This window comes from Desmodus rotundus, chromosome 7, assembly GCF_022682495.2.
Source record: "Desmodus rotundus isolate HL8 chromosome 7, HLdesRot8A.1, whole genome shotgun sequence".
In the NCBI taxonomy this organism is placed as follows: domain Eukaryota; kingdom Metazoa; phylum Chordata; class Mammalia; order Chiroptera; family Phyllostomidae; genus Desmodus; species Desmodus rotundus.
Genome location: NC_071393.1, coordinates 38,320,059 through 38,335,253, shown reverse-complemented (window position 1 = coordinate 38,335,253; position 15,195 = coordinate 38,320,059). Strand labels below are relative to the sequence as shown.

Below are 15,195 nucleotides of genomic sequence, written 5' to 3'. Positions count from 1 at the left end.
GCTTGATTGTGTGGGTTCCGGTGCTTTAAAATGAGACTGTAAGTGCCTTGGAGAATTTATTAACATGTGAGATTTTAAATTGGAAAATGATAGGGCTGTCGGTGACAGAGTTCTTGGTGGAAAAAACGAAGCTCTGATGTGTATTACTGCTTCTAATACTAAAATGGTGAAATTAGAATAACGTGTGCTTTTTATTTAATTATACTTTAGAGATGCTGTGTTGAAAAACGTGGAAATGTCAGTATACATTTTGCTGTCCTTTGTTTGACATTTACTGCACTAGTCAGTGGAATTGGAATTTCTTTCATAAATTACCTAGAGTCTGTATGGCTGCTGAACCGTTTTGATGCAGCAGGCACAGAGACACTTGCTAATTAGGCTACAACTTCCAACTTGGTACCCGACGTAGGACTAATGCTGCTCAGAGATGGAATATTAAATATGTAAATGTATAAATATTGGTACAGAGATTTGAAGCATATTGTCCTTTGTGTTGTGACAAAGTCTTATTCGGTGTCAGTGTGACAGATTTCAGAACTGCAGCTGAGGCAAGCTGTCAGACTTTTCCGTGAGGAGGGGCCCAAATCCCCTCCCTAACTTCTTCCTTCTCTTTCCCCCTAGCCACTTAGTTTGGACTCAGCTTGATAACAAACTACCCCTAAGTTTTTAGTTTTTCTTCAAGGCTGCGCTTTGAACCTGCTTTTACAACACGATAAGAATGAAGTATAAAAGAGTTGAGAGCACATCTCTTCCCGGCCTCTAGGTCCGTGCTTCTGATTATTCAGAACTGGTTTGGTTTTTAGGCACTTTCGGTGTGCGCTCTTTCCCCCACTCACACTGGGGTCACCCGTATCTTTGTACTGTATATTTGAAGGTTAGAGATGAGGTCCAGACGGCGAACTTTGCAAATAGGCCTTGTTTCAAAGAAAATACCCTGTGTCTCTCGCTTTCTTCTGTGGAAAAAAGCATTAAGGTTTTCTGGAGTGGTTTCTCTCTTTTTTTTTTTTTTTTTTTTTTTTCCATGTTATGCTGAATGCTCTGCTACCGGCCTTCTTGCTGAGGAGGTGGGATTTATTTTTCAGGGGCAGTGTAAGGGACACTCAGTTCTCTTTAGGGAATTTCTACCTGAAGGCCGTAGACAACTGTGTTGAGAGGGGAATTTCTCATTCTCCCAATATGTTGTTTCTCGTGTCTCACGATATTTACTGGTTAGGGTGCTACCAACCCTTAGGTTCCCCCAGCCTGTGGTGGAACTCATTACTGTTTCTTGCCTGGTTTATGGGGAGTAACTTAAAGAGAGAGATAATTGTGGGAGTGGGGGTTATGATGGTCCGGGTTCTCAGGGTCCCTGAGCTCCTGGCATCACTGCAGAACCAGCTCCAAATGGTGCTATCCTGTTTCTAGCAAGACCTGGAACCAAAGTTTACGAGTAATACTTGTGAATGGCACTCACAGGTAACACTTGTGCACCCTCAGCTGCTCCCTCCTTATCTCTTCCTGAGTGACTTTTTTTTGTTTCCCCGGATGAAAAAAGTCCTCAAAGGGAAATGTTTTACTGATGTGGACAAGGTGAAGCAAAAAATGGCAAAAACACTAAAAGGCATCAAAATTGACGAGTTCAAAAGCTGTTTTGAGCAGTGGGAAAACATCTGGATAGGTATAGTGCATCAAATGGAGAGGACTTGGAAGGTGACTGAAGTTTAAACATGTAAGAATAAATGCATTCCATTTTATAAATAAATTCCATTTTGGGGGGGTCCCCCCTCGTACAGTGCAGTGGCCCAGGGGTACCAGGGCTCCAGAAGAGCAGAAACAGCAGGGTAAAGCTGCAAGTCAGCAGCTTTTGGGTCTCCTGGAAAATTCGCGGATAGTGTTTCACGGATGAAAATATCCAAACATATCTCCATTTTGGGGAGACGAAAATGCTTTGAAATTGCTTATGTACTAGAGCTTCTTGGTTTTAACCAAGTTACTGGATTCTTAAATGACCACTTGCATAAATTATTAGGTAATAATAATTACCTAATAATTACCTTTCAGGTGGCAATTCAGGAAGTTCCAAAATGTGATGGCACCTTGTTGAATTCAGGGAATTACAACATGGGTTGAATGGTGAGCTTTGTGGACAGAACGCTTTTTGAGTGTTTGCCTGAAGATGTTAGAGCAGTGCATTTGGTTCTACCATGAGACATGCAAGGTACACTTAGAGAATGGATGACAAATACTCATGTCTACGTGTCTGAATAGAATTAGTGCTTCTGGTTAACCTACCCCTCAGAGCTGGAGGACTGTAGCGACCCAAATAGGTAATTATAGTTCAGTGAGTTCAACTTAGTTGTGGCGACATGCAGGGATATTAGAAAATGTAGATCAGCCTGGAAGTGAAGGAAGCCTTCCCAGGGGTAGATGGTACCTGAGCTGAGCTCTAAGGGCAGAGCAGGCCTTAGTAAAGTGAAGGGCACCAGGACATTAAAGGTACAGGGCACACCTGGGCCGAGTTGATGGAGAGGCTCAGGATGGAGCGCTAGGCTTGCTTTCTGGGGAACCGCACTGGGATCCTTGCCCTCCCCTGTTAACTTCCCCCCGCCCCCCAACCCTGGGCCTTCCTGCAGCCCATAGGATGTGCAGGGGCCTGCCAAAGTACATTTTATGATGCCTACCTCTAGAGAAATATTTTGTTGTTAATCAAGGTAATCAGTTAAATTCCCTTACTCACCTCTTCTTCTTGGGCATTGGTTGTCTGGTTGATTCATTTTGTTTTTCTTGGCTCTCATGCTTTCAATTTCCAAGCAGTGATTGTATTTTTTCCTAGTGGTTTGTCCTTATTTTATGAATGAAAGTTTTCTTCGATTTTTAGAATTTACTTTTTTCCCTTGGAGTTAATACCTGTATTTGTTTTCTAAACAAACAAACAAAAATGCTCCATCTTTTTTTGTTTTTTTTTTACATCCATGATTTTTGGATGGTAGTTTTATTTATAAATGAGAGTCTAGATGGAGTTGCTTCCTCAACTTAAATTTTAAAAAATCACCGTGAATGCAAGTTGTGAGTGCAGGATCTGTGTCTGCGGAGGATGCAGGGAGGGGAGGGGGAGGTATCCACCCCGCTGCATTTCCCTTTGCGCTGTTCACAGAAACTTGCCTTGGGGGGGGGGGGGGCTCCCTTTTCATCGCTGCCACCAGCCCTTACCCAGAACACTGCCCTTTTCCTCTCTTCATTATCAGGCCACTCTGAAGTGAGAGGCTAGCATATTGTTTCCAAACCCTTCAGTAATTACTGGGCAGCTGACCCATCTCTGCTGCCAACACTTGCTGCCTCTGATTTGGGCTCTATTCTGAGGCTCTGCCGCCAACTTACAATTTAACGATCCTATTCAGTTGAGGCTCTTTAGCAATTTTGGGTTTTACTAATTCCATCTGCTTTATATCTTCCAGAAATTCCTTAGTGTTCTGGTCTGCTGGTGGAACTCTTCCTGATTTTTTAGTACTGCTATGGATATTTCATACTTTTATATTCAGTCATTTCAAAGAGCTTTGGAGAGGGCGAGAGTCAGGGGTGTCCTGCCTTTTGGCCTCTCTGGGCCACACTGGAAGAAGAGGAGTTGTCTTGGCCCACACATTGAGTACATTGCAACACCTAATCACACAGAAAAATCTCATACTGTTTTAAGTGAATTTACGATGTTGTGTTGGGCCGCGTTCATAGCCGTCCTGGGCTGCGTGCGGATCACAGGCCACAGGTGGGACACCCTTGTAGGGTAGGTGCTCAGGCAGCCTTTTTCATAACTGTCCTTCCTTTGAGTGATTTCCCCGAATAGGATACACATGAAGATATCTTTGGAAGGTTTGGAGATAAACAGTAGGCATTGGCTCACTGCTGGGTAATCTGCCCAGGAGATTTGCAGTGGGCCGGTGATCTGGGCTTTTCTAAGGCTTTTCGGAGGATTCTAATGGGCATTGGAACGCTGGATTCTAATGGTCATTGGAACGCTTATTTTGGGGTATCATAACTCAGTGGTTATGATACCCCAAAATAAGAATACTTGTTAACTTACAGATTACTCCTTTATATAATATTTCCCTTCATAAGGAAGAGCTTTCTAAACAAAAATATTTGTCAAGAACAAATCGTATGCTACCCTCTGGAGGTACTTTATGCTCTGCAGCCAAAACCTGGGGTACTTCGTCAGTTTCTTCTCTTGTTCCCCTGAGACAGTCGCAGAGTGTGACAGAGCTGGGTTGTAATTGATTCTTCCCTTCAGTCCCTCTTTCCTTTCATTCTCCAAATGTAGAAAGTTTTTATAAGCTTTTTAAAAAAGAAAAACAGAAGGAAGAGGGGTTTATAATTCTAGTGCCGTGGCTGTCTAAAAGGGAGTGGTTGTTGCCTGTAGAACTCAGGGGAATTCAGTGTCGTTGGAAGGGAGTCAAATTCTCATCAAGCTCAGGACTCTTGGCCTCATGTAGTCGTTTTTTAATTGTGGTAAAATACACACAAATGCACCATCTTCACCATTTTTAAATACACAGTGCAGCAGTGCTACATACGTTCACATCGTTGTGCAGCGAATCTCTAGAACTTTCGTCTTGCCAAACTGAATACAGCCTTCCTCCTTTCCTCCCTCCCCCAGGCCCCGGGCAACCACCGTTCCACTTTTTGTTTTGATGAGCTGGACTACACAAGGCACCTCATGTGGTGTAAGCATGCGGCATTCGTCGTCTTGTGACAGGCTCATTGCGCTTATTGGCAGAATGTCCTCCAATTTCTCCATATCGTAACATGTAAAAATTCCCTTCCTTGTACGGCCAAATAGTCACATGTTATTCTTGAGGCGGTATGCAGGAGACGGGAAGAGGGAGCTTGTGGAAGGAGCCGTGTCTGCCTCTCCGGCCTCGCTGCCTTCCCATGGTGCTGTAGACTCCTCTGGCACTGAAATTCCTTAAACACACCTGTCACGCTCCCCACCGCCCACTCAGTCGTCGCATCTCCTGGGGCTTCCGGCAGTAACACTTTTCCAACCCCTCTCTCTCTGAGCAACTCCTGAGCTTCCTCTAGATTTCAGATCAGATATCGCCAAGGCTTCTCAAACTTTAACATGCCTGAGAACCACCCAGACTGCCTGCTTTCTGGGACCCATCTTTCAGGGATTCTAATCCAGTAGATTTAAGTGGGGTTCAGGAATTTGTATCTTTAGCAAGTGATGCAGCTGACTTAAAATACCACTGGCCTCTGTTTTTCAGACTTCAAGTAAAAACCTGTGTGGGGATCCTAAGATCAGTTTAGTGGATCAAGACCAGAAAACTAACACCAAATAGAAAATATCAGAGTTAGTCACCTATTTAAGGGCAAATATTGTTTCATGAAAGATTTTCAGTTTTAATTATGTGTGGGTGTATCTATACATGCACTTGTGTGTGTATTATTTTACCAAGGATGTGTGGGAACTAGGTGATAATGGAAATATACTTCGCACTATGGATTGGGTTTTAAAAGTTTGAAAAATACTGTGGGGTCTTGGTATATGCTTCCATAACTTCCTGTGTCCCCACTATTATTGCAGTGTTCATAGTTTATTGTACTTTCATTTTAAATTGTTCTCCCTGCTAGACTGTGAACTTGACAAAGGCAGGGGAGTATGTCTGCTTTATGCACTACAGTCTCTTCAGCATCTAGCATGTATAAGCTCTCAGTAAAAATATTACTATCATGAGAACCAAGATGGCGGCGTAGGTAGACACACTGCGCCTCCTCGCACAACCAGAACTGACAGAAAATCGAACAGGCAAGGGGGTCCAACACCAAGGAAATACAAAATAAACATTCATCCAGACCGGTAGGAGGGGCGGAGACAGGCACGGGGTGGAGAGGACTCAAGTGGCCGTGGCGGGACTGAGACTGGCGGAGTGTGGGATGAACGGGGCAGGCAGTCCGAGCACTAGCAGGCCCTGCGGCCCCACATTTGCGCAGATAAACCGAGAGGGCCAGACTCAGAGTGGCGGAGAGTGGGGCAGGCAGAGCAGTGGGTAGCACCCCGGGGCCCCACATTCGCACACAGATAAACCAGGCGAACGGCGGGGATCGAAGCAGACTGCGCAACCCAGGGCTCCAGCTCCGGGAAATAAAGCCTCAAACCTCTGATTGAAAGCACCCCTGGGGGTTGGGGCGGCAGCAGGAGAGACTCCCAGCCTCACAGGAGAGGTCGTTGGAGAGACCCACAGGGGCCTAGAGTATGCACAAGCCTACCCACTGGGGAACCAGCACCAGAGGGGCCCAGTTTGATTGTTGGTATTGGAGTGAAAGACTGAAATCCAGAGGAGAGTGAGGCAGGCTCCATTGCTCCCTCTCAGCCCCTCCCCCATGTACAGCGTCACAGCACAGCAACCAGCGTTACCCCGCCCCAGTGAACACCTAAGGCTCCGCCCCTTAAAGTAACAGACACGCCAAGACCAAAAAAAAAAAAAAAAAAAAATGGCCCAAATGACAGAACACTTCAAAGCTCCAGAAAAAATACAACTAAGCGACGAAGAGATAGCCAACCTATCGGATGCACAGTTCAAAGCACTGGTTATTAATATGCTCACAAAATTGGTTGAATCTGTTTGAAAAGTAGATGAAAAAATGAAGCCTATGCAAATAGAAACAAAGGAAAATGTACAGGGAACCAATAGTGATGCGAAGGAAACTGGGACTCAGATCAACGGAGTGGACCAGAAGGAAGAAACAAACATCCAACCAGAAAAGAATGAAGAAACAAGAACTCGGAAAAATGAGGAGAGGCATAGGAACCTCCAGGACATCTCGAAACGTTCCAACATCCGAATTATAGGGGTGCCAAAAGGAGAAGAGGAAGAACAAAAAATTGAAAACTTATTTGAACAAATAATGAAGGAGAACTTCCCTAATATGGCAAAGGAAATAGACTTCCAGGAAGTCCAGGAAGCTCAGAGTCCCAAAGAAGCTGGACCCAAGGAGGAACACACCAAGGCACATCATAATTACATTACCCAAGCTTAAACGCAAGGACCTACATCCAAGATTACTGTATCCAGCAAAGCTATCATTTAGAATGGAAGGGAAGATAAAGTGCTTCTCAGATAAGGTCAAGTTAAAGAAGTTCAACATCACCAAGCCCTTATTATATGAAATGTTAAAGGGAGTTACCTAAGAAAAAGAAGATAAAAAATAGGAACAGTAAAAATGACAGCAAACTCACAGTTATTAACGACCACACCTAAAACAAAAACTAGAGCAAACTAGGCAAACAACTAGAACAGGAACAGAACCATAGAGATGGAGATCACAGGGAGGGGTGTCAATAGGGGAGTGGGAGAGGGAGAGGGGGGGAAAGGTACAGAGAATAAGTAGCATAGATGATAGGTGGAAAATAGACAGGGGGAGGGTAAGAATAGTGTAGGAAATGTAGAAGCCAAAGAACTTATAAGTATGACCCATGGACATGAACTATAGGGGGGATTGTGGGAGGGAGGGGGTGGGCAGGATGGAGTGGAGTTGGGGGGGGGGAAATGGGACAACTGTAATAGCATAATCAATAAATATATTTTAAAAAAATATTACTATCATATCAACAAAATTTTCAAAAAGAATTGAATCCCTCAACAGAAAGGCTATTCTGTGTGGTCTAAGAAGGTGTTTTGGTGGGTCTCCTATGTCAACACTAAGTCGTTTGCACTATGTTTAATACCTAGCCATGTGAGGTTTGCGGGTAAACAATCAGTTCCCCTGGCAATTGTTTCTGGCTTCCAGGTCGAGCTACCCTCAGCATCTTGCCCAGAACTCCCAGAGACAAGAAAAACCTATGGAAACTGAACCTTCCCGTGATTGCAGTGTGCCCCAGGGTCCAGGCAGTGAGGAGCCGCAGTATCAGTAGGGCCTTTAAAAACAGTAACAGAACTGCCAAATAGAATTTTCCTTTTCACGATCTCCACGCACCGGAAATTCTGAACAGTGTCAGGGATAAAATATTCCTCCCTGTGAGTGCGGACCCCATGTACCTCCTTCCTCCACTTAGTGAGGCAGTGCATTTTTGGACTCTGCTTTCTCTTTGTGATGTCATGAAAGTTTTAAATGAGGTTTCCGTTTTCTTTTTTGAGGAAGGAATGCTGTTACAAGCTCTCCAATGACCTCTTTTAATAATTACGGTATGCCTAAAGGTCACTGGACTCTGAGCTTTGGGGTTTGACTTTTCTTTTATTATAGGGAAATACTATCCTCTAGGCCCTTTTCAAAATTGCCTGAAAATGGCTCATAATTGTACCTTTATCAGGAAGTCATTCTCTTTGCATTTTCCTCAAGCTGTATTTCAGCTGGAGAAACCAAAGTCCCCCTGTGTGAGTGATGAATCCGGAGAAGAACCCATTTCTATTTCAGAACATGGAGAAGCTGCGGCTGCCCCGCAGTTGTCTGTTGTCGTACTGGTTGCTGTTTTAGAGGGAATTACTTTCCTGACCTTCAGACTCTATTGGCATCTGTTATGAACTCAGGTTGTTTCATAAAGTGTTCCTACGGTTGAGCCATAGGGCTTTACTATCGTAATCCTAGGACTGGGAGCGTGGCTTGTGTCCTTTTGGCTTGAAGGAAATTATTTTTCCTTAGTTCTGGTATCCACAAACTGTTAAAATGGCTTTACTTTTTCCCCCCTTTGTGGCTCAAGTTCACAGGTAACCAACAATATGCTAGTCTTCTTACTAACTGAATAAAACAGGGGAACTCAACTATTGCCAGATCTTTTCTGATCACCTACTAAGAACAGTTTTATTTAATTTATTCAATCCTCACTTGAGGACATTTTTTTCATTGCTTTTAGAGAGGAGGGAGAGAGGTGGAGAGAGAGCGGACATTGATCAATCGCCTCTCCCTGACCAGTTGCTGCTCGCTGATTCCATGAAGGGGTTGGGACGGCAATCTGGGCCTGTGCCCTGACCCGGAATTAAACTTTCGACCTTTCGTTCTCCAGGATGACACCAGCCAGGCCTACTAACGAAAGTTTTGAAATTTAAGATGTGATTACCATACTTGTGGAGGAAATTTCATTAATAGTACCCATGGAGCTACTTAATTCCTTTTGAGGTCTTTGCCTAATGGCTGACGTGTCATTCATCTTCAGACAAACATTTAACTGCCTTTTTTTAAAGGGGTTCTAAAAATGGGGCTCCCCTCTTCACCCCTTGTTGTTTTACTCATCTGCAGTGAGCACAAGCCTGTGTATGCTCAGGCGTAGTCCCTTAGACCGGACGGTTAGTCCTAGCTGCAGCTTTTAAATTCTTTAAGGAGGAAAGGAAGCAGAAAGATATGCCTACAACCAATGATAGATTTGCTGTTTTACCACTTCAGACAAGTAGACTTTGAGGGAAGGTTAATTTGTTTTATCATGCTCAAAGTTGACTTAATTATGAGATCTACATTTATTTTATCGAAGATACAGATTCCTAATATCAAATAAAAATTTAAAAAATTATATAATTTTCTATTGTATACCTTATTTCAATATGACTTTATTATAGATGACTTATCAATACTTTTAGAAACCAAAAGTAGAAATTATTTTAAAGTGTCATAAAATATAAAAGTGTTTAAAACAGACCAAACTCATTTTCTTCACGGGTTTTAGGATGTTCAGTGTTGTAGGTGACTGTGCCGCTCGTAACACGTGACAGTCTGATATAGAGATTCGTTTGGGTTTTTCTGCACTAAACTAAGGGTCATACAGTTTATTAATTTTGTGTTATAATAAAAATGATTTTGAAAAAATTTCTGTTAGTCTTTTTATTTCACATTTTTATTGTGTTTTTTCCATTACCATTTAACACCCTACACCCCATGCCCTCTTCAGTCACCGCACTGTTGCCCACGTCCATGAGCCCTTGCTCCTTTCTGCTCAGTCCCTCCACCCCGCACTCCGCCCCCGTAGCTGTCCTGCTTTCTATGTGTGAGTCTGTCCCTAGTTTGCTTGTTAGTTCAGTTTGTTCACTAGATTTGACGTGTAAGTACAATCGTATGGTGTCTGTCTTTCTCTGACCGGCTTATTTCACCTGGCATGATGTTATCCAGGTCCCTCCGTGCTGTCGCAAAGGGTAAAGTTTTCCTCCTTTTTACAGTCGATTAGTATTCTCTTGTGTGCTGTCCCATCATTGTTTTACCCACTCATCTACTGATGGGCACTTGGGCTGTGTCCGTGTCTTGGCGACTGTAAATAACACTGCAGTGAACATAGGGGTGCTTACATTCTTTCAAATTAGTTTCAAATGTATCCTTTGGATATATTCCCAGAAGTGGGGTCAACTGGGTCCAAAGGCAGGCCGGGCCCTTTTTTATTTTCTTGAGGTATCGCCATACTGCTTTCCGCAGCGGCTGCACCAGTCTGCATTCCCACCAACAGTGCAAAGGTTCCCCTTTTCCACAGCCTCGCCAGCACTTGTTTGTTGGTTTATCGATGATGGCCATTCTGACAGCTGTGAGATGACATCACATTGTGGTTTTAATTTGCATCACTCTGAGGATTAGTGACATTGAGCATCTTTTCCTATGTCTGTTGGCCCTCTGTATGTCCTCTTTGGAGAAGTGTCTATTCAGGTCCTTTGTCCATGTTTTAATTGGATTGTTTGGGGGGGGTTTTGGTGTTGAGTTTAAGTACTTTATAAATTTTGGATATTAACCCCTTATCAGATGCATTGGCAAATATGTTCTCCCATTCTGTGGGATGTCTTTTTATTTTGTTGATGTTTTCTTGTGCAAAACCTTTTTACTTTGATGCGGACCCATTTGCTGTGTTTTCTCTTGTTTCCGCTGCCTGGGCAGCTGTATCATATAAAATATTTCTACGGGCAGTGTCCAAGATTCTGCTGCTTACGTTTTCTTCTAGGACTTTTATGGTTTAGGGTCTAACATTTAGGTCTTTAATCCATTTAAATTTCATTCTCTATGGTGTAAGAAGGGGGTCTAATTTCATTTTTCTTCATGTATCTGTCCAATTTTCCCAACGTTGTTTATTGAATAAACGATCTTTAGCCCATTTTATGTGCTTGCTTCCTCTGTGGAATATTAACTAATTGACTATACAGATGTGGGTTTATTTCTGGGATTTCTATTCTGTTCCATCTATGTGTCTATTTTTATGCCAGTACCATGAGGATTTGATTTCTGTGCCTTTATTGGATAGTTTAATATAAGGTAGCATGATTTCTCCAACTTTATTCTTCTTTCTCAGGATTGCTGTTGCTCTATGGGGCCTTTTGTGATTCCAAATACACTTTAGAAATGTTTCTTCTAGTTCTGTGAAATATGACATTGGAATCTTGATAGGAATTGTGTTGACTCTATAGATTGCTTTGGGCAGCGTGGACCTTTTAATGATGTTAATTCATCCTATCCATGAACACGGTATGTACTTCCACTTATTTGTACCTTCTTCAATTTCTTTCTTCATTGACTTAAAATTTTCTGAGTACAGGTCTTTTACATCTTTGATTAGGTTTATTCCTAGGTATTTTATTCTTTTTGAAGCAATTGTGAATAGAATTGTTTTCTTAATTTCCCTTTCTGTTAATTCATTATTGGCATATAAAAATGCAACTGATTTCTGGATATTACTTTTGTATCCTGCTACTTCTCTGAATTCATCCATCAGTTCTAGTAGTTTTTTGGTGGAATATTGAGGTTCTCTATGAACAGTATCATGTCATCTGCAAATAAAGACAGTTTTACCTCTTCCTTTCCAATTTGGATGCCTTTTATTTCTTCTTCTTGTCTGATTGCTGTGGTTGGGACTTCTAGTGCTGTGTTGAATAAGAGAGGTGAAAGCGGACATTTTGTTCCCAATCTTAAGGGGAATGTTTGTTATTTTTTGCCCATTGAGTGTAATGCTGGCAGTCGGTTTGTCATGTATGGTCTTTATTATGTTTAGGTGTGTTCCCTCTATTCCCACTTTGCTGAGAATTTTTGTATCATAAATGGGTGTTGGATTTTATCAAGTGCTTTTTCTGCATCTGTAGATATGATCATATGGTTTTTACCCTCCATTCTGTTTATGTGTGGTAGGCTTCATGGTTTGTTGGCCTCATGCTAGTCAGAGTGCTGACCGCAGAGACAGGTACAATGCGGCCACCAGGTGACACGCACTGTCAAGTGGCCATGTCAGTGGGGGCCTTCCTTGCAGATTTGCTTCTGATCAAAGGGAACTAGCATCACTGCTGTTCACACGGCAGAGCTTTGAGATTGGGACTTTATCCTGTTAATATTCTGTAGATAAGGAGCGGTAGAGACCAACTTCTTTGTACTGTTAACATTAAACATCTTTATCGTATTTTGTAGTTACAAATTCTCTAAAGGTTTGCTTTAAGCTAGGATTTGAAAGTGAAGGAGTACATGTGCTTTCTGTCTTCTAATTTACTAAGTCGTGTATAGAATTTACTGCTAAGAGAAAATGAGTGGAGTGACACAAATAGAAGTTAAAAACGTCATTTAAATGTGTTGCCAGGGAGCACCTGAGAAGCAGGTGGTGACTCTCCCGTTGAAGCAGGGCCAGGTCTTTTATGGGATATTGGAGAGCGGAGTGTGTGACCTTGTGGTTTGACCACATGCAGTTTTCAGCTTTAACCTCCAGTAGCAGCTCAGCGTTGCTTTTTTTTGCATGCCTCTTGCCTGAGGACTCACTAACTAGTCAGAATGGTGTTTTCTGGGGGCTGTTTTTGCAAGCCTGTGGTTTACTGAAGAGTCAGAGTGCATAGGGCAGGGCTGGTGGATAGTAGAGAACCAGGAAAGAGGGCAAAGGTACAAGGCAGTGGGGAACTGGGGGCCTCTGGCGTGTTTGTTTTATTCCGCTTGCATTGCCTTTGGAGGAGAGCAAGGCAGGAGAAAACCTATCGGGCAGCAGTTACTTTTTATTATTATATGACTTATTTTATTCTCCTCCTCCTTTCTAAGAGCATCTGTAGTCATTTAAAACATCAATTCTGTAGATCCAAAAATACATACAAATGCTGTCATGGATTTTATTTATAACATCTTGAAGAAACGTCCCAGGCGTTTTCCCAGATACTCTTCCCGGTTCGCTTTTGTTAGTGTAAGGGTGATTTATTCGTACGTGTATGTGTGTGAGTTCTCACAGGAAGGGTTGTTGAACTAAAATTAAACCGGCTGTTCACACCCCTCGTCTCAGACCGGGTTCACGCACACGTAGTCGACAGGCCAGCACCTATTCATGGAAGTGAATTAACATCTTTAAAAGCATTGCTATACCAAAGGCCCTTTTGGGTTTTGCTAATGGGAAGGTTTTAGAAGTTGCAGGAAAATTTTTGGTGCATATTACTAAGGGAAATTTTGAGTCTTCAAATTACTCTTGACTACACATCATATTGGGTGTAGTCGTTTCTAGGCTCAGAAACAAACAAGTATGACAAATTGAGACCAATATGTGTTTCATGAGTTTCTTTTTTCCTACATATACAAGGAAATCCAAAATATATTCATAAACAAACTTAAAGTATAAGTAGATTAAACCCCAAGTGCATATAAAAATAATCTTAAGGTATGTAAGTAGCTTCTCTAGTGCTATTCCTTGTACTTACATTGTAGAAAATATTTCCACAAGGGGTTTGAAGTAGTTTATAATAAGAATCCCCGATACATAAACATTTGTGCATAAACATCTCGAACAAAGGTAAATGAACAGATACTGAAAAGACTGCACGAACTGTTCAGTTAATTTCAGGGAGAAAAGTAAACAAGCTGAAAGTCGATCATACCCAGACCCCAGATGTTCACTTCCTCCTGCAGAACTTTCAGCTTTGACCAATTGGAGGAAGTTTTGTGCATCCTTCAGGATGTAATCCAAACCCCAAGCAAGTAGAATTACTTCCTTTTTCTAAGACTGCTACAGTATTTCTTAGAATACACTAATACCCATTTTTATGTGTCCAGTTAAGTTGTGTTTAACTTAGAGAATCTGTCACATCAGGCACGTAGTGAATGCACAATTATTACAGTTTCAGTTAATGAATCAATAAAGCCAACCTTTAAAGCTGATGAGTTTCAGTAGTCATAGTTAATTCTTTTCTAATTATTTTGTTGTTCAAGTACAGTTGTCTGCATTTACTCCCCCCACCCCCAGCCACCCCCACCTTCCTCCCCTGCTTCCACTCCCTCCCCTTGGTTTTGTCCATGTGTCCTTTGTAGTTGTCCCTGAAAACCCTTCCCCCCATTGTCCCTCTGGTTTACTGTCAGATTGTTCTTAATTTCAATGTCTCTGGTTATATTTTGCTTGCTTAATTCTTAACAGTCTTATTCAACATGTTATTGTGTTTAGTTGCCTGAGGATTCAGTCTGCAGGTAATTCATCATGGCTGTCCCTGGTATAAACTGCTAAAAAGTATCGTATTTTTTGTACTATAAGATGCCCCCCCCAAATTTAGGAGGAAAATGGGGGTGCATCTTATAGTCTGAATGTAGCTTACCTAGCCCTTGCGGGGGGGGGGTGAGGGGGGTGGGCAGGGTTTTATTCCTATTTTCCTCCTCTAAAACCTAGATACATCTTATGGTCTGAAAATTACGGTAAATAAGGCAAAGCCAAATTCAGATTCTTTTATGGTACAGTTGGATTATTAGTAACACCTGTCACAAGACGTTCCAGAGCAAAGGCTGTCTTCAGTGATTGAAAATTTCAGTGGGTACTTTTTGAACATTTGAGTGGATTTAAAGTTGCCTCTTGGAGAAAAACTTGAGACTTTGCTCTAGGTAGCTCCTAAATCATAGGGCACAGGTAAGATAGCCCTCCACTTGAGTAGAAATATCTGACTGATTGTCTGCTAATTTCAACATCCATGTCATCTCCGGGACTGTTTCTATTCACTTTTTTTTCTCTTTGATATTACTCTTTTGTTTGTTTGTTTCACTTGTCCTGCAATTTTTATTGTATCCTGGACATTATGAACATTATATTGTTGAGAATATGGGTTTTCTTGCCTTTTATTCAGATAATAATAAGAGTTTATTTTTTTAATTCTTGTTTTTTAAAAATTGAGTTCATTGGGGTGACAGTGGTTAATAAGATTATGTCAGTTTCAAGTGTCCATTTCTATGGTACATGATCTATATATTGCATTGTGTGCCCGCCACCCAAAGTCAAAAATCATCCTCGGTCACCCTATATTTGGCCCCCTTTACCCTTTAGTACCCCCCACCTCC

At 42.1% G+C, this 15,195-nt stretch overlaps 1 protein-coding gene across 1 annotated transcript in view; it reads left to right on the top strand.

Moving 5' to 3' along the window:
- LRRC49 (leucine rich repeat containing 49) overlaps window positions 1-15,195 on the top strand; it is a 146,087-nt gene that overhangs the window by 55,016 nt on the left and 75,876 nt on the right. The gene's annotated exons all lie outside the window — the stretch shown is intronic.